An 18,850-nucleotide genomic window follows, 5' to 3' on the forward strand; every position below is an offset into this window, starting at 1 on the left:
ATTCCGGCTGAAGGCAGGCTGGTGTAATCAGACACGAAGAAGTGTGATTAGATTTCAAGGTGGGATTCTTGCTAGATTCTCAGCAGAGTTTTTCCAAAAACTGAGCAAGCCATCAATGGCGATGTAACATGAGAGTCCAAAGTTTAAAGCCAAGTGTGAGGAAGGGTCCAAGAGGCCTGAGTAGAATTTTGGGCAACGAGGGTAAGCTATTTATTTATGAGAGACAGGACAGAGAACCAGGGCATCACTCTGGCAGCACATGCAATGCTGGGGAGCAAATTTGAGAGTCCAGTGAAGCTTTTTGTTGGGAAATTGTGGGGAGGTAGTGACGCCTGGCAGAGCTTAACCTATGAGGTGAATTCACCTGGTAAGTCTCTCTCTCTCTACGGAGGGGTTGAGCAAAAAAGGGGGACACATGAACCTCAGAAGGATGGCGGCCATGTAAGTCTTCCCTCCCCCACAAAATGCATCTTCCCGCCTGGGCCTTTAAGCCTGCTCCACCCTATTTCTATGCTAGTATGGCCAGCCCCTTTATTATCTACATATCAGTCTTCTGCTTTGTCTTACAAATGACTAAAGGCCTCCTTCCTAATTCCCCTCAGGGTATTGCTGTCCTAGCAGTTGAACCCCTAGCAACTGCTGGGGAAGTACCTTTCTCCACCCTTCTCCTAACTATGTATGGATTGTCAAGCCACTCCCATTGGGTGTGGTTGCCCGTGTTCGAACCTGGAGGAGGGGAGGGAGCAGACAGGGAGGTGGACACTGGGACACTGGCCATTTTTGTGGTTGGCGCCACGTGGCTTGACACGGTATGCTCCCTTCTGACTCTGGGGTGTTCGCATGAATAAAGATTTGTATTGCCTTGCCTCCTCAATCTTGGTTCTTGGATCATCTCTCCCACAACGCTAGTCCGATAGCTTTTATTTATTTATTTATTTATTTATTTATTTATTTTTACTTTTTCTTCAACTTTTATTTATTTTTTTTCTTTATTGGGGAATTAATGTTTTACATTCAACAGTAATATTTATTTATTTTTAATCCAAAGTACTTGACAGAGGTACTGCTTGAGTGGAGCTTCAGGCTAGAATTATATTTTATTTTATCTTATTTTATTGCAAGACTGAGAATCAAATATTTGGAAATGTTTGTGTAAGCTCTATAGATTGACCTTCGGGGAAGAATTCTGCACCAGTAATGCTACTGGCGTTCAGGAGTCAAATCATTTCTGCCATTGGTTCTGAGTCTGATACATCAACTCTTAGCATCCTCTCAAGTACCCCCTTTTGGTTTTTTTGCTTCTCTTCAGAAACATCATACACACCCCATTTTGGTGGTGGTACTTGAGAGATCCCTGAATACGGAAGTGGCCACTATAGATCCTGACCTTTTGTGAAGCCTCAGTCACAGACCTCAGAAAGAAGCATTGACCATAACAGCTTTTGCAGTTTCAAACAAAGCAAAATATATTAAGCCACAGCAATATAACCCCACCACAACAACATAACTGCCAGAATTGTACAACCCGACCACCTGCCCTCCTCCTTCATGTGGTGTAAAACCTGCTGATCTGTGAGGAACAGTATCAGCCCAGGAATCCTTGTCCATTGGTCCTGGTCTGCCCCTCCTTGCCCTTCCTAGGTTCCTCTCACTATACCAGCACTGGCTCTCAAGAGATGTGTGTCTCTGTGGTTCTCTGCCTCTGTACTCCTACTCCTAATTTTTCTATCAGTAATATTTCTCTCCCTTTGCAAACAGACTTTCTTTCAACACATCGACGGTTTTCATTTGCTTAAATCTTTTCTAACATGAGTAAGAATAGGGAAGGCCCACCCGTAATGGATACTGGAAGATAAAAGGTTAAAACATGTTTATGAAAATATGCCTCCTAGGGCCAGGTGGTGGCGCACCTGGTTGAGCGCACATGTTACAGTGCACAAGGACCCAGGTTCGAGGCCCTGATCCCCACCTGCAGGAGGAAAGCTTCACAAGTGGTGAAGCTGTGCTGCAGGTGTCTCTCTGTCTCTCTCCCTATCACCCCTCCCCTCTCAATTTCTGACTATCTCTATCCAACAAATAAAGATTTAAAAAAAAAATTTTAAAGAGAATGGTTTAAAAAAAAAATGAAATGAAAAGAAAATATGCCTCCTAAACACTATCACCATTCCCAGACAGCACTTGAAGAGGAATTCTTTATTTAAAAGCACAACTAGATGCCATTTGGAATCACAGCCACATTTCCCCTGGTGATAAAGGCATCCATTCCCTACTGACTATATAGAAGCTGCTTCATCATGTAACTAAGCCCAGTGTGGCAGCCAGAATTCTAGAACACGGATGGAGAAAGTGCTGGCAATGACAACAGACTTAATACCAAGCATAACCACTCTTAATTACTCAGCATATCAGTATTAAGTATATACTAAATATAAAAATGAAATTTTGCCGCATTTGTCTAAAAGAATTCCCCCAAATACAGATAAGTTAAAAGCTGTGTGGGAGGGAGTTGGGCGGTAGCACAGCAGGTTAAGCGTATGTGGCGCGAAGCTCAAGGACCCGCACAAGGGCCGGCATAAGAATCCTGGTTCGAGCCCCCGGATCCCCACCTGCAGGGGAATCGCTTCACAGGTGGTGAAGCAGGTCTGCAAGTGTCTATCTTTCTCTCCCCCTCTCTGTCTTCCCCTCTTCTCTCCATTTCTCTCTGTTCTATCTAACAATGATGACATCAGTAACAGCAACAATAATAACTACAATAACAATTTAAAAACAACAAGGGCAACAAAAGGGAAAATAAATAAATAATTTTTTAAAAGTTTAAAAAAAATAAAATAGGATAGAGGGTAGATAGCATAATGGTTATACAAAGTGACTCTCATGCCTGAGGCTCCAAAAGCCCAGGTTTAATCCCCTGCACCACCATAAGCCAGAGCTGAACAGTGCTCTGGTAAAAAATAAATAAATGCATAAATAATAAATATAAAATAAAATAAAGCTGTGTGTGGAGTCAGGCGGTAGCGCAGCGGGTTAAGCGCACATGGCACAAAGCACAAGGACTGGTGTAAAGATCCCGGTTCAAGCCCCCAGCTTGAACATGCAGGGGAGTTGCTTCACAAGCAGTGAAGCAGGTCTGCAAGTGTCTTTCTCTCCCCCTCTCTGTCTTCCCCTCCTCTCTCCATTTCTCTCTGTCCTATCCAACAATGACATCAGTAACAACAACAATAATAACTACAATAATTTTTTTAAAGGGCAACAAAAAGGGAATAAATAAATAAATAAATTTTTTTTAAAAAAAAGCTGTGTGAACTCCTGGTTAAGGCTCACACTATGAGGTTTTTTTGGAGATGTAAACAATATACTGTCTTTTTTTTTTTTTGCCTCCAGGGTTATTGCTGGGGCTCAGTGCCTGCACCAGGAATCCACTGTTCCTGGAGGCTATTTTTTCCCCTTTTTGTTGCCCTAGGTGTTTTTATTGTTGTGGTTATTATTGTTGTTATTGATGTCGTTGTTGTTGGACAGGACAGAAAGAAATGGAGAGAGGAGAGGAAGACAGAGGGGGGAGAGAAAAATAGACACCCGCAGACTTGCTTCACCACCTGTGAAGCAACCCCCCTGCAGATGGGGAGCCAGGGGATAGAACCCAGATCCTTAACTCTGGTCCTTGTGCTTTGCCACATGTGCGCTTAACCCTTTGTTCTACCGCCCGACCTCCTTTACAATCTTTTTAAATAGGAAAAGTGGTCTCATTTTCTTTTTCTTTCCTAATGCATATACAAGTATAAATGATTTACCTGTTACTAATAACCCTGGAAGCAAAGAGGGTTTTTTGTGCTGTTTTGTTTTGTTTTGTTTTGTTGCCTCCAAGGTTATTGCTGGGGCTCGGTGCCTGCACCACGGATCCACTGCTCCTGGAGACCATTTTTCCCCTTCTGTTGCCCTTGTTGTTCTATCATTGTTGTGGTTATTATTATTGTTGTTGTTATTGCTGTCACTGGATAGGACAGAGATAAATGGAGAGAGGAGGGGAAGACAGAGAGGGTTAGAGGAAGATAGACACCTGTAGACCTGCTTCACCACCTGTGAAGCGACTCCCCTGCAGGTGGGGAGCCAGGGGCTTGAACCGGGATCCTTACGCCAGTCCTTGCGCTTCACACCACGTGCTTAACCCTTTGCACTACAGCCCGACTCCCTATTTTCTTTTTTTAATTCTGAAGAATATCTTCATCTATTCTCCTGATCACTCATATACAAAGTAGTGTCTTTAGTAACAAAGGTGTATATATCAAGTAAGAAAAAAAAATCAACTCTGAACAGAGAGTTTTCTTGAGGCAAATGTGGCATAGTCTAAATGACTTATCTGACTTTTTGATAGAAAATAATCTTTTCAGGGAAACAAAAGGGAATAAATAAATTTTTAAAAAATAAAGAAAATAATCTTTTCCCCAAAATGACGTTTTGAAGACTGAGAAATAGGAAAAAAAAAAGTCTAAAAGCACAGAACCAATATAAACCCAAATACCCACATTAAACAGAACCAATAAGTTAAGAAAATCCAGAAAAAATAAACTTAAAAATTCTAGAGTATCTAAACCTTTTTGTAAAATTACTTGAAGTTTGAGGTTTCAGGGAGATAAAAAAAAAAAAAAAAAAGCTTAATATATGTTCATTCTTTAAGTTTCCAGAAAAAAAATTGCTACCAGTTCCCAGAATTTTGGAAGCATGCAATCTGTGCTCAATCACTTTAATAAGTAATAATCCTATCCTATAAGTATAATGTAAGGTGCCATATTACAGGACATTTAAAATGACAATATGGTCTCCTGTTTTTAAGTTTCTGGAACTGGGGGCTCATGTGGTTTTTGTTTCAAGGTCCTCTGATATGGTCTATAATAGAGTAGTACCAAAAATATTTATTTCAGGTAACTGATGCGCCTTAGTGCTCTTGGCATACGAATATCCTTGGCACAGCCAGCCCCTGCTAAGGGGTGTCTTGGAGATCACTATAACCACATGACTAGAAGTCCCACCCCTTCTGTGAAGTAAGGGGCCCTTGGTGTCCATTATCAGTTCATGTGATTACATAGAACTTACCAGTAAGCTCACCCAAATAAGCAAAACCTCACATTTTGGCGAACTCATCCCAAATACCACTTTCCCACAGAGGCTGTATGACAGCCACGGAAACCACATCTGAGAAGAATAAACCACCAGCTTTCCAGGTTTTCAATCCTTTTATGCAGTAATCAAGCCCACATTCTCAATTTTCACCAGTATTCCCCAAATGTCTTAGCCTGCTCAGGCTGCCATAAGAAAATGCTATGCAGTGGGTAATGTAACAGAAACTCATTATCTCACCATTCTGGAGGCTGTAAGTCCAACAGTCAGGTGCTGGTGCATTCAGTTCCTGGTAAGGGCCCTCACACATCTTCTCTGAGTCCTCACGTGGCCTTTGCTCTGTGCGGACACAGAGGAAAAAAGAGTGAGCTCCCTGATGTCTATCTCTCCTTCTATTTTTTTAAAGTCATTACTATTGTTGTTGCTGTTTATTTCATGAGAGAGAATAAGAGGCCAGAGCAGCTCTCTGGCATATGTGCTACCAAGGATCAAACTCAGAACCTCTTGCTCCCAAGTTTATAGCTCTACCACTGTGCCATCTCCTGGGCCACTCTATCTCTTATTATAAGGACACCAATTCTATCAGATCAGGAACCCATCCTCAGAACTCATCCAACCCTAATGATCCAAAGTTCTATCACATTGCAGGGTAGAGCTTCAACATATAAGTGGGGTGGGGTGTAGGATACAAATCATCAGTAGATAACATCAAACTTCCCTGGTTATTACAAATCCCCTCAAACACTTTAAAACAAAAATCAGATTCCCAATACCTGGCCCCCACCCCCAATATTAGGAGGAGGCAGATCCCTGGAATCATACAGGTTGAGTCTGTTACCAGGTGAGTTCAGGAAAAGCACCCAATCTAGTGTCTACAGTGTGACTAGGCTTCTTCTCAATCCATATTCTTTTCAATGTCCTGGTTTTGCAGGCAGGTCTGACCATTTGGACACCAGCACATCAGAACTAGAGCGTAACTGAGAGGAGAACACCAAATCGCATATAGAGGAATACTGGCCATCCCTGTTGCATCAGGAGTCTTTTTACATCACTTTTGCTTTATGGATGAGCTGAGGGAGGTGACAGGCTACAATAGTCCTGGAGAAGAAGTTCTGAACCACTAAGCATCAGCTCCCCTTTTCCCTTGCCCAGTCCCCAGCAACCACCAAATTCATTCTCTCTAGAAATTTAACTACTCATAAAATGGAGTCAAACAGTATTTGTCCTTTTACAATTAGTTTATTTTATCATAATGTTTTCAAAATGTACCTATGTTAAAGCACGTGCCATTAATTTCCTTTCTCTTTAGGACTGAATAATATTCCACCATATGCATGAAGCACCTTTTGTTTATTCATTCATCCCTCTAGGGACACTTGGGTTGTTTCCACCTTTTGATTATTATGAATAATGTAATGAACACGGTGTCTAAATATCAGTTCATGCTCCTGCTTTCATGTCCTTTGAATATATGCCCAGAAGGAAAATTGCTGAACCATGTTTACTTTTTTTTTTTTTTTTGAGGTACTACCATACTGTTTGCCTAGCAGCTGAACATTCTGCACTCCCTCCAGCAATGCACATGGATTCCAACATCTTTGACAACATTTGTTTTTGTCTTCTTTTCTCTTAATGATAGTCATCCTAGTGGATATGCACTAGTTAATAGTGAAGAGTTAATAGTGAAGAGTCTTTCTTTTACGTAGCTCCAAAGATTTAAGCTGGAAGATGAGTCTAGATATGGAGTCAAACATGAAAAGTCACAATAGGAGAAGTGGAGACCTGAGAGACAGACAAGCCTATGAGAGCACAGATTGTGCATGCCTATGGCTCCGGAAGCCAGACATTCAGTCCCTGGCAGCACGTTATGCCACAGCTGAGCAGTACTCTAGTCTGTATGTCTCTCTCTCTTTCTCTCATCCTCTTTTTCATTATAAGTAAATAATTTTTTTAAGAAGAAAGAAAATGATGTAGGGATGCAGCTTGAAAATGTACATCTTCAAAGAATTCTTTAAAAATAAATGGATGCAAAAAATAATAAATGTAATTGTATCATACACAAAACAAAGTAAGGAAGGTATTACACACCCTAAGGTATAGTAAATAATCAAATTTTCATAAGCAAGCTTAAGCTACTGCATAAAATCACAAATAACTTACATCCTCATTTCATTAAAAAAGAAAGAGGAAAAGAAATAAAGTATTCATTGATCATTTACCACTAAAAAATTTCAAAGGAAATTTAGTCCACCATGAGATCACTCTCACAGTGATGAATCAAACTGATAAAAATCTTGCAGTTTGTTAGAAGACAGAAGCAAAAATTCCTATGTCACTTAGAAAAAAAAAAAATCTGAACTTCATGCTTTGTCAGCTACGATTTTTTTACCCAGAAGAGCTACAGGTTTTGGGTTAGGCAAGACTCCCTAGGAGAAGATCAGGATAAGGGATTAGCAAGAGGAAATTTGGCATCACACAGTGGAATGTTCCAGAAAAGCAATAGTATCTAACTTCTTTCCCTGATTACACATAAAGAGTATACATCCATAACATGGCTGTAGGATTTAAGAATGTGGACTAATTTATTCTAACAGATAGGTAAGCTCACTTTAAAGAGAACTGGTTCTGTGCATTCTATACAAAATACAACATTAAGTGGTTGAGGAGGTGTCACAGTTATAAAACTTTGGACTCTCAAGCATAAGGTCCTGAGTTCGATCCCCAGCAGCATATGTCTGGTTCTTTCTCCTATCTTTTTCATTAATAAATAAATAAAATCCCTAAAAAAAAAAAAAAAAAAAAAACTTAAAAAAAAATACAACATTAAAACAGTCTTCCAGTAACTGGGACATACACAGAAATCAGCATTTTTCATTGTTGTAGTTTGTATTTCTAAAAATGTACTCTGCTTGTGATATGCTGTGATTTGACCAGAAATTTAATTATTGTTCTTTTCTCATCCCTCTCAAATCACAGTATTACCATAAGAAGTTAAAAATAAAAGCTAGAGAAAAAGAAATGGGTGGGGGAGAGAAAGAAGGGCAAGAAGGAAGGAAGAGTAGGGGAGGGAAGAGGAGAGGAGGGGAGGGGAGGGGAGGGGAGGGGAGGGGAGGAGGGGAGGGGAGGAGGGGAGGAGGGGAGGAGAGGAGGGGAGGGGAGGGGAGGGGAGGGGAGGGGAGGGGAGGGGAGGGGAGGGGAGAGGGAAGAAGTTTGCATTTACTTGCAAATAGCTGGCAGAAGTTCCCCACAAATCATCATTAGCAATGTGCCTTGCTTTCAATCTGATGCTAATTCAAAGCTCTCCAGCTCAAAAAGGCTGTCCGCTGGGGTGCAAGATCACACACCTGTGATTAATCTGGGCTGCTATCACTTCCTCCTAAGGCTGCAGCTGAAACAGCAGTCTTTGTCAGGAAAATAAATGTAACCCCTTGAGTGCAGAAGTGGTGATGGAAGGTTAGGATCCTCCTCATGTTCAGTGAGAAGGGCTGGGTAGATAGGAGAAGGTGGAGGAATACAAGAAACATTTTAAGGGGGAAGGCGGGGGGAGTCATCTCTCCTTTCTAGGGAAGCATTAGAATTCATTTACTTCTATCAAACCAACACGATATTCTCTGAGCTCAGTTCCCATTGCATATTCACTCCTCCTGCAACCAAGTTTTTTTTTTTTTTAAGAGTGAGAGTGTCCATCCAGCAGAAGCAATTTTACTGCTACTAAGCTTTTTTTTCTTTTCTTTTACTGTACTATATTTTATTGACTATCAAGAATATATGGGGGCCAGGTGGTAGCGCACCTGGTTAAGTGCACACATTACAGTGCACAAGGATTCGGGTTCAAGTCCCTGGTCCCCACTGCAGGGGGAAAGCTTCACAAGTGGTGAAGCAGGGTTGCAGGTGTCTCCCTGTCTCTCTTCTGCACTATTCCCCCTCCCCTCACAATTTCTCTGTCTCTATTCAAAATCAGTAAAGATTAAAAAATTTTTTTTGATTTAAAAAAAAAGAATATATGATGAGGGCAGAAGACATGATATCACCACAAGTGACATTTTTTTGTAATGGAACCATGACCTCATTACTACATAAGTACTACTCTTTACTACATAAGTACTTCCACTGTGTATGATAACTATTGTCAATTTTTTAAAAATTTTTTATATATAAAAAGAAAACATTGACTAAAGTATAGGATAAGAGGGGTACAGCTTCACACAGTTTCCACCACCAGACCTCCATATACCATCCCCTCCACTGATAGCTTTCCTATTCTTTAACCCTCTGGGAGTATGGACCCAAGATCATTGTGGGATGCAGAAGGTTACGGTCTGGCTTCTATAATTGCTTCCCCACTGAACATGGGCGTTGACAGGTTGATCCATACTCCCAGCCTATCTCTCTTTCCCTAGTGGGGAAGGGCTCTGGGGAAGCAGAGCTCCAAGGCACATTGCTGGGGTTGTCGGTCCAGGGAAGTCTGGTCACATCCTGCTGGCATCTGGAACCTGGTGGTTGACAAGAGAGTTAATATACAAAGCCAAACAAATTGTTGAACAATCATGGACCTAAAGGCTGGAATAGTGCAGATGAAGTGTTGGGGGTTCCTCCATTTTGTAGATAGCTAGTAGGCATATTTTAGTTATATTTCAAAGGGCCTGTAGCTATACTAGTGTTGTTTTGTTGTTGTTGTTGTTTGCCTGAGCCTGAGATCTGATATGCAGGTGGATCCTAATGATTGTCTGGGGAGATGATGTATGGCTGGGAAAAGGACCAGAAAGCTGGATCAGGGAAGAAAGTAGCTCCCTAATATGGGAAGGGGGTATAAATATTACTGTAAACCCCATCAATTTGATATGATCTGGGGCCCATAATTAGCTTAGGTGCCTGTGTGACCTCTATATCCCTATAGATCTGAGCTCACATTCTGTGGTCATGAGTAGGAACATTCCATGCTGCCCCAGTAAGGACCCATCTTCCTCAGGTGTAGCATAGAGTATGTTGTCCAGCCTCCCTTTGGAGGATGGAACATTCTCTACCATTGTTGATCCAAGTTGAGGGCAAGGTCCTATGGGGGCCCACAAAGGGCTCTATTGTATTGTTCCTGATAGAAATGACCGGTAACAATGGAGAGAAGGATTTGAGTTCTAGACCCATCAAGTCTGGGAATCTTAGGACTCCCCGATAAGGGGGAGGGGGAGACACCACACACAAGCTTCCCCAGATGCTGTCATGGCTTTCCTATGCAGTGCCTGGACTCAGATCCAGGCTTTGCACAAACCAAGGCACACAATTACCCAATAGATTCACTCTCCAGTCTACAACCAAGATTTATTATTATTATTTTTATTTTGTTAAACATATTTATTTGTTTATTTATTTATTTATTTATGAGAGAGATATAGAGAAAAAGATAAACAGAGACCAGAGAACTATTCAGCTCTGGCTTATGGTGGTGCTAGGGACTGAACTTGGGACCTTTGATGCCTCAGGCATGAAAGTCTTTTCACATAACCATTATGCTGTCTCCCCGGCCCCCAAGACTTTTTACAATAAGTTTTTAAAAAGACATCTTTTAAGTTAAGTGCATGTGGCACAAAGCGCAAGGACCGACAGAAGGATCCTAATTCAAGCCCCCAACTCCCCACCTGCAGGGGGGTCGCTTCACAGGTGGTGAAGCAGATCTGCAGGTGTCTATCTTTCTCTCCCCCTCTCTGTCTTCCCCTCCTGTGGGACTATGTGTAAACTTGATAGAGCTTAGGGAAAACTCCTCCCATCCTTGGATGGAGGTTTGGGAAAGATACCCCCTTGTTAGCCTCTCTCACCGAGATGAGCAAAGGGGAAAAACAGTCTCTCAGACTCAGTTCTCCCTTTTCAGACTCTCAAGCACACAGAGATCTCACTGCCTCTCCCCACTGACTGTAGGCCACATGGCTGCCTGCCTTAAGGTTCATTCAAAGTTCACATAGTCACCCAGAGTTCACACAACCACCTCACTTTTGATCACTAGAGAAAGCATACTCCATCAAACACCTCCCTGATATCAGTCAGTGAAACTCCAAACTTTATTTCCTTATAGCTTTGATAACTATCATGCTCTGTTTATCTTCTCTCTATCTCACCCTGCTGGTTTAACCCCTATGTTTCTCTCAAATACCTTTGGATAATTAAGTTGCTTGCATCATGGAGAATAATTGTCTTGACCTTTATGTATCTCATCAATTCCTGTCATACCAGCCCCCTACCATAGGGGCAAGCTGACCTTTAAGAAACCTGTAATTTCTGACATATTTGAAAAATGTTCTTTGTTTGGTTCTCTATTTAAATCTATGTCCATCTGCCATTAAATGAGAGTGTCCCAATTCTCCTCGGTGTCTCTTGTCTATATCGCATCATCTCTTGAACGAGCAAGGGAGAACCAGTCGTTTACCTTCCTGGCTGAGAGCTAACTCATGTGAGCTCCAGCACCCTCCTCTCTCCATTTCTCTCTGCCCTATCCAACAACAACAACAATAATAATAACTACAACAATAAAACAAGAGCAACAAAAGGAAAATAAATAAATATAATCTTTTTTTAAAAAAGGCATTTTTAGCAGACTGGGAGGGAGGCACAGCACATAATGAATTGCACTCTTAAGTATGAGGTCCTGATGTTCAATCCCTCACATTGCATGTACCAGTGTAATGCTCTGATTCCCTCATAATTAATTAATCATTCAGTAAATTATCTTAAAATAATGAAATATATTATTTTTTTTAATTTGGGGTTAGTGGTTTACAGTATGGTCTTTTTTATTCCATCAGGGTTACTGATGGGGCTCAGTGCCAGCACTACAAATCCACTGCTCCTGGTGGCCATTTTTTCCTTTTTTTTTTTTTTTTGAGTAGGACTGTGTGAGAGAGGAGGAAAGACAGAAAGGGGAGAGAAAGATAGACACCTACAGACCGGCTTCATCGCTTGTGAAGTGATCCCCCCTGCATGTGAGGAGCCGGGGGCTCAAACCAGGATCCTTACATGGGTCCTTATGCTTTGTACTATATGTGCCACCACCCAGACCCCTCCAATATGGTCTTTAACACATAGGCATAACTTCTCATCTTCCCTTGGTTGGTGTCTAGTAAACACAACAGGACCCCAATGTCCCTTCAACTTGTGCTTTTTCCTCCTTCCCCAGAGTTCTTTGCTTTGGTGCAATATGCCAGACCCAGTCCAAGTTTAACTTGTGCTTCCCCTTACTGTTCTTTGTTCCTCAGTTCCACCTGTAAGTGAGGTCATTCAGCATTGGTCTTTCTCTTTCTAGCTTATCCCACTCAACATTATACCTTCAAGTTCTGACCATGCTATTGCAAAGGAGATGGGCTCAGCATAGTACTCCATTGTGTATATGTACCACAACTTCCTTAGCCATTCATCTGTCATTGGGTATCTGGGTTGCTTCCAAGTTTGGGCTATTAAAAACTGTATTGAACATTGGTGTGCATAGGTCTTTTTGGATAGGAGATTTTTGTTTTCCCTGGGTAAATCCCTAGGAGGAGAAATACTGGGTCATAAAATAAGTTCATTTCTAAAGTTCTGATGAATCTCCAGACTGTTTTCCAGAGGGTTTGGACCAACTTATAATTCCCAGGATCAATGTAGGAGAGTCCCTTTTCCCCTAGAACCATTCCAACAGTTGGTGTTTGACATCTATTGTGTGACATTTTCACAAGCGTAGAGTGAAATCTCATTGTTTATTTGTTTATTTATTTTTTTGCCTCCAGGGTTATCACTGGGACTCAGTGCCTGCACTATAAGTCCACTGATCCTGGCAGCCACCTATTTTCCATTGTTGTTGTTATTTGTAGGGAAATTGTGAGGATGTGGTAGAGCCTGGCAGGGCTTGACCTGAGGGGTGCATCTATCCTGTCAGTCTCTCTCTCTACCGAGAATTTGAGCAAGAAGGACCAGAGGACCCCAAAGGTTTGTCTCGTCTTATCAGACTCCCTGTCTCACAAAGCACCCTGCATTTTTCTGCCTCCAGGAGCCCAACATTCCTTAAAACATTAAGCCAGCTCCCCATGATCCAACCTGCATTCCTTGATACTATGGCCCGTCCTTATATTATCTACATATCAATCTTCTGCTTTGTTTAACAAATGACTTAGTCCCCCACCATTCTGCTCATTTAATATATTCTTTTTCTACCATCAAGACTGCAGGGTATTATTAATCATACCAGTTAAACCCCTAGCAACAGTTGCTAAGGAAGTCCCTGCCTTTTTCACCTTTCTCCTCCCCTTTCCTAACCATGTATGGTATTGTCAAGCCACTTCCGTTTCTGACTTAGCTCTTCCGTGTTCCAACCTGGAGGAGCGTGCAGACCGAAAGGCTGATGCCGGCCATTGCGGTTTGCACCATGTGGCTTAACCAAGTGTGCTACCTCCCAACTCTGGGGCGCTCGGATGAATAAAGATTTGAATTGCCTCACTGTCATGAGCTTGGTTCCTGGGTCATCTCTCTCTGAGAATTATTATTGCTGTTGTTGGATAGGACAGAGAGAAATGGAGAGAGGAAGGGAAGACAGAGGGGGGAGAGAAAGATAGACACCTGCAGACCTGCTTCACCACTTGTGAAGCAACTCCCCTGCAGGTGGGGAGCCGGGGCTCGAACAGGGATCCTGAAGCCTGTGCCACATGCACTTAACCCACTGTGCTACTGCCTGACTCCCTGTTTTGTTTTTATTTGCACTTCCCTAATCATCAGTGACTGGAAGCATTTTTTATGTTTGTTAGCCCTTTGGATCTCTTCTTTTTTTTTTTAATAATTTTTTTAGGATTTATTATTTTAATTTTTTATATTATCTTTATTTATTTATTGGATAGAGACAGCCAGAAATTGAGAGGGGAGGGGAAGATAGAGAGAGAGAGAGAGAGACAGAAAGACACCTGCAGCCCTGCTTCACCACTCATGAAGCTTTCCCCCTGCAGGTGGGGACCAGGGGCTCGAACGAGGGTCCTTTCACACTGCAACATGTGTGCTCAACCAAATGCGCCACCACCTGGCCCCTGGATCTCTTCTTTAGAGAAGATTCTTCCCCTCATTTTTCAGTGGCTTTGCTTGTCTTTTAATTTTTGAGTTTGGTGAGCTCATTGTGTATTTTTGTTATCAATCCCACCAGATATATGACACATACATATTTCCTCCCACTCCATGGGGGGTCTCTTTGTTATGGTAGTTAAGGTAGTGATTCCTGTTGCCATAATGAAATACATGAATTTATTTTTCTAAGAGAAGGAAACTAGAGCACCACTCAGTTCTGGCTTATGCAGTGATGAGAATAGAAACTGGGCCCTCAGGCAAGCAAGGCCTGCACTCTGTCTGATGAGCTGTCTTGATGCCCCTTCACCCACCTCCCTGTCAACTGCTTTCGGGCTTACTGGCCCTCTCAGAGTCTGACCCTATCCTTCAGACAGACTTTTGTGGTCTCCCTTATTGCTGCTCTTTTCCACTTTCTCATATTCACACATACCTTTGATAAAAGTCATAAAAGCCAACAGGTAGGGAGTATGTACTCTGTCTGGAGCTCTTTTAAGTGTTCTGCATGTAGGAACTCATTGGGTCCTTTGAGTACACTAGCTGTCATTTCCTCCTTATTAAAGTAGAGAAGACAAGCACAGATGTGAGAAGGTCTTGCCTGAGGCCACACAACCACCTGTTCTCAACCAGACCACAGAAAAGCTTCCTTGTTCAAAGAAGCACTGTGAGTTGATCATAAAAGGGAGAAACCTGTCTGGTAACTTGGCCTGGTTCTAACCTGCTACTCTGGGCTCTGGACCTTTTGGGATAAGTCATTCTGAAATTTTTTAAATCATTATTTATTTATTATTTGATATAGACAGAGAGAAATTGAGTGGGGAGGGGGAGATAGAAAGGGAGAGAGACAGAAAGACACCTGCAGCCCTGCTTCACCACTTGTGAAGCTTTCCCTCTGCAGGTGGGGAACAGGGGTTTGAACCTGGATCCTTATGCACTGTAGTGTGTGCACTTAACCAGGTGTGCCACTTCTTGGCCCCCATTTTAATTTTTGATATAAGGGAGGGAAAACAGAAACTGTACATGAGACTTTGCCAGTGAAGTCACTGTTAGCCTGATGGCAGTGATAGGAACTTAGATCTCTAAGCATCCAGGTTTTCTATCTGTAAAGTGTAGATGAAATGTCAAACTGCCACAGCACACTGTGCTCTCTAGCTAGTAGTACCAATCATGCTCTCTAGTTTTTAGTTTTAACTCCCCAGCTCCTGCTGCTATCTCTAGATATGAATGAAAAAAACTGGCCTACAGTGGTGAAGTCACACATATGGGAAGCCCTGGTTCCACCAAAAATGAAACTAAAAAAGGATTTTCATCATGGAGACTTGAAAAATTAGAGCCCTAAAGGGCAGGACTTGTTAATGTTTATCCACTTTAGTCTGTGCAGAGAAGTGCTAGCTTTGAAAATCAGAAAAATGCCAGTTTCTAGAGAGCTGGATTCCATTGTGTAGAAGAAGCTAATCATCAGATTTACCACCATCCAGATACAACTTTTCAAAAATTTGTATTATTCTTTTTTTCACCTCCAGGGTTATCGCTAGGGCTCTTTGCCAGCATTGCAAAGCCACTGATTCTGGTGGCCATTTTTATTTTTATCGGATAGGACAGAGAGAAATTGAGAGGGAGGGGAAGACAGAGAGGGAGGGAGAGAGACAAAGAGATGCCATCAGATCTGCTTTACCACTTGTGAAGTGACCCTCTGCCCCACCCCACACACCACCACACACACACACACACACACACACACACACACACACACGTGGGCTGGAACGGGGATCCTTGTTCAGGTCTTTACACTTAGTACTATGTGCGCTTCACCTAGTGCACCAATGCCTGGCCCATGAACTTTTTTTTTAAGTCTAGTTAATTTATAAGAGGTGGAAGAAACAGAAAAAGAGCATCACTCTGGCATGTCCAGTGCTTAAGACTGAACCTGGACCTCATGCATGACAGTCCAACACCTTGCCCACTGAGTCACCTCCTGGGCCACTGGAACAGTCTTCATGACTACCCAAACCCCTTGCTCTAACTTCATGCTGATCCTGGGGGTTGATAGGTAAGGTCTAAGGTCTGCCAACAGTCTTATAAGAACACAGGACTGGTGTATTGCACCAAAGTAGAAGACTCTGGGGTGGGCAGGGGAGGGTTCATGTCCTAGAACATGATGGCAGAGGACCTAGTGGGGGTTGCATTGTTATGTGGAAATGTTACACATGTACAAACTATTGTATTTTACTGTAAACTGTAAACCATTAATCCCCCCAATAAAGAAATTTAAAAAAAAACACAGGACACCCTGTCAATCATTATTAAATCACTAATTAAAAAAGAAGAAGAAGAAGAAGAAGAACATAGGGAAAACTCAAAATCAAAAGTACTTTTCTTCATGGACTAAATACTGAAATTGCTTTTTCAGTTTTTCAAACATAAAAGACTATCCCAAGGTTTTACATTAGCTATGATGTCAATTTCCCACAGGCTACATGGCAAGCAGCCCTTCCAGAACTCAGTCTTTCTGTGTTCACATGGAGATGCTGATAGTTAAGGCCTGAAGAGGGACTTGAGAGACAGCCCTGCAGCAAACCATGCTCAGAGATCCTGGCAATGGGTATGTGCCAGGATAGAATCGAGAGAATGGCTGGCAATCTATGACTTGAGACTTGGGGGTCTGTTGGTGTAAATTGAGAGGTTGTTTGTCATAAATATACTGTTGCCCTGTCAAGGGGACTGTCCATAACACAATGTTCTTTTCATCTAATTTTGCTGTTATCACACCCTCAAGATTAAAGAAATGGCTAGATCCCTATCTGGTACTCACAGCTGTTGGAAGCAGTAAAGAAGATAAACAGAAAAGTCTTGTGATGTGGCACTTCCACTTATTGAACTATACTAATTATTTTTGTAACTTCCTTTTCCATTTTGGTCTAGACACCTTGATATATACAGAGAGGATGATACCCATATTGTGTAACCAAGGAAATCATGACTTCTATGGGTTATGGAAGCCTTTGTATTTCTTTTCTTTCCTTTTTTTTTTTTTTTTTTTGCCTCCAGGTTTATTACTGGGGCTCAAATCCACTGCTCCTGGAGGCTATTTTTTTCCCTTTTGTTGCCCATGTTTAACGTTGTTGTGGTTATCACTATTGTTGTTGTTATTGATGTTGTTATTGGATAGGACAGAGAAAAATGGAGAGAGGAGGAGAAGACAGAGAGGGGGAGAGAAAGATAAATACCTGCAGACCTACTTCACTGCTTGTGAAACAATCCCCCTGTAGGTGGGGAGCCACCTGCAGACCTGCTTCACCGCTTGTGAAGCGATCCCCCTGTGAAGCGATCCCCCTGTAAGTGGGGACCCAGGGGCTCCAACCAGGATCCTTGCACTTTGCACCATGTGCGCTTAACCCACTGCACTACCGCCTGACCCCCAGAAGACTTTGTATTTCTTTTCTTTTTTTTAATATTTATTTTATTTATTTATTCCCTTTTGTTGCCCTTGCTGTTTTATTGTTGTAGTTATTATTGTTGTTGTCATTGTTGGATAGGACAGAGAGAAATGGAGAGAGGAGGGGAAGACAGAGAGGAGGAGAGAAAGATAGACACCTGCAGACCTGCTTCACCGCCTGTGAAGCGACTCCCCTGCAGGTGGGGAGCCGGGGTTCGAACCGGGATCCTTATGCCGGTCCTTGTGCTTTGCGCCACCTGCGCTTAACCCGCTGCGCTACAGCCCGACTCCCAACTTTGTATTTCTTAATTCACTGTTTTCCCAGCAGCCTAAGGCACACTGTTCTTGTATAGTGCTTGCTCCCCAAATACCTAATACTTCCCTCACCTCCTTTCATTCTCATGGCAAGAGAACAAATAATTAAATTATCATCATCTCTGGCTTTTAGAGAGAAAAAAAAATTAAAGCATGCATCATAGGATAGGGGAGTTAACATGCATGTAGAGAGCATGTAGCCTGGGAGGTAATGCAGTGGATAAAGCACTGAACTCTCAAGCAAGAGGTCTTGAGTTTGATTCCCAGCATCTCCTGTGCTGGAGCAATGTTCTGGTGTATGTTTATCTCCCTATCGCTCTCTTCCGCCTTCTCTTTTATCTCATGTGAATAAATAAATCTTTATTGGTGTAGAAGGTGGTGCAGTGGGTAAAGCACTGGACTTTCAAGCATGGGGTCCAGAGTCAATCCCTGACATTAATATGCTTGACTGATATTCTGGTTTCCTCCTCCTCCTCCTCCATCCCTTCCTCCTCTCTCACTAATAAATCTTCTTAAAATAAGTAAATAGGAGCCAGCTAGAATATTCACATTACTAAGCATTAAGACCCAGTTCAAGTCCTTGGTTCCCACCTGCAACGGGGAAGCTTCATTAGCAGTGTTGTCATGTAGACACAGAGCCCCAGAGATAATTCAAGTGGCAAAAATAAATAAATAAATACCTTTTAAAATATTTATTTATTTAATTATTTCCTTTTTGTTGCCCTTGTTTCCACGGTTGTTGTGGTTATTATTGTTGTTGATGTCGTTGTTATTGGATAGGATAGAGAGAAATTGAGAGAGGAGGGGAAGACAGAGTGGGGGAGAGAAAGATACTTGCAGACCTGCTTCACCGCCTGTGAAGCGAACTGGGATCCTTACACTGGTCCTTGCGCTTTGCGCCACGTGCGCTTAACCCACTGCGCT

Source organism: Erinaceus europaeus, chromosome 6 (genome assembly GCF_950295315.1).
Source record: "Erinaceus europaeus chromosome 6, mEriEur2.1, whole genome shotgun sequence".
NCBI lineage: Eukaryota > Metazoa > Chordata > Mammalia > Eulipotyphla > Erinaceidae > Erinaceus > Erinaceus europaeus.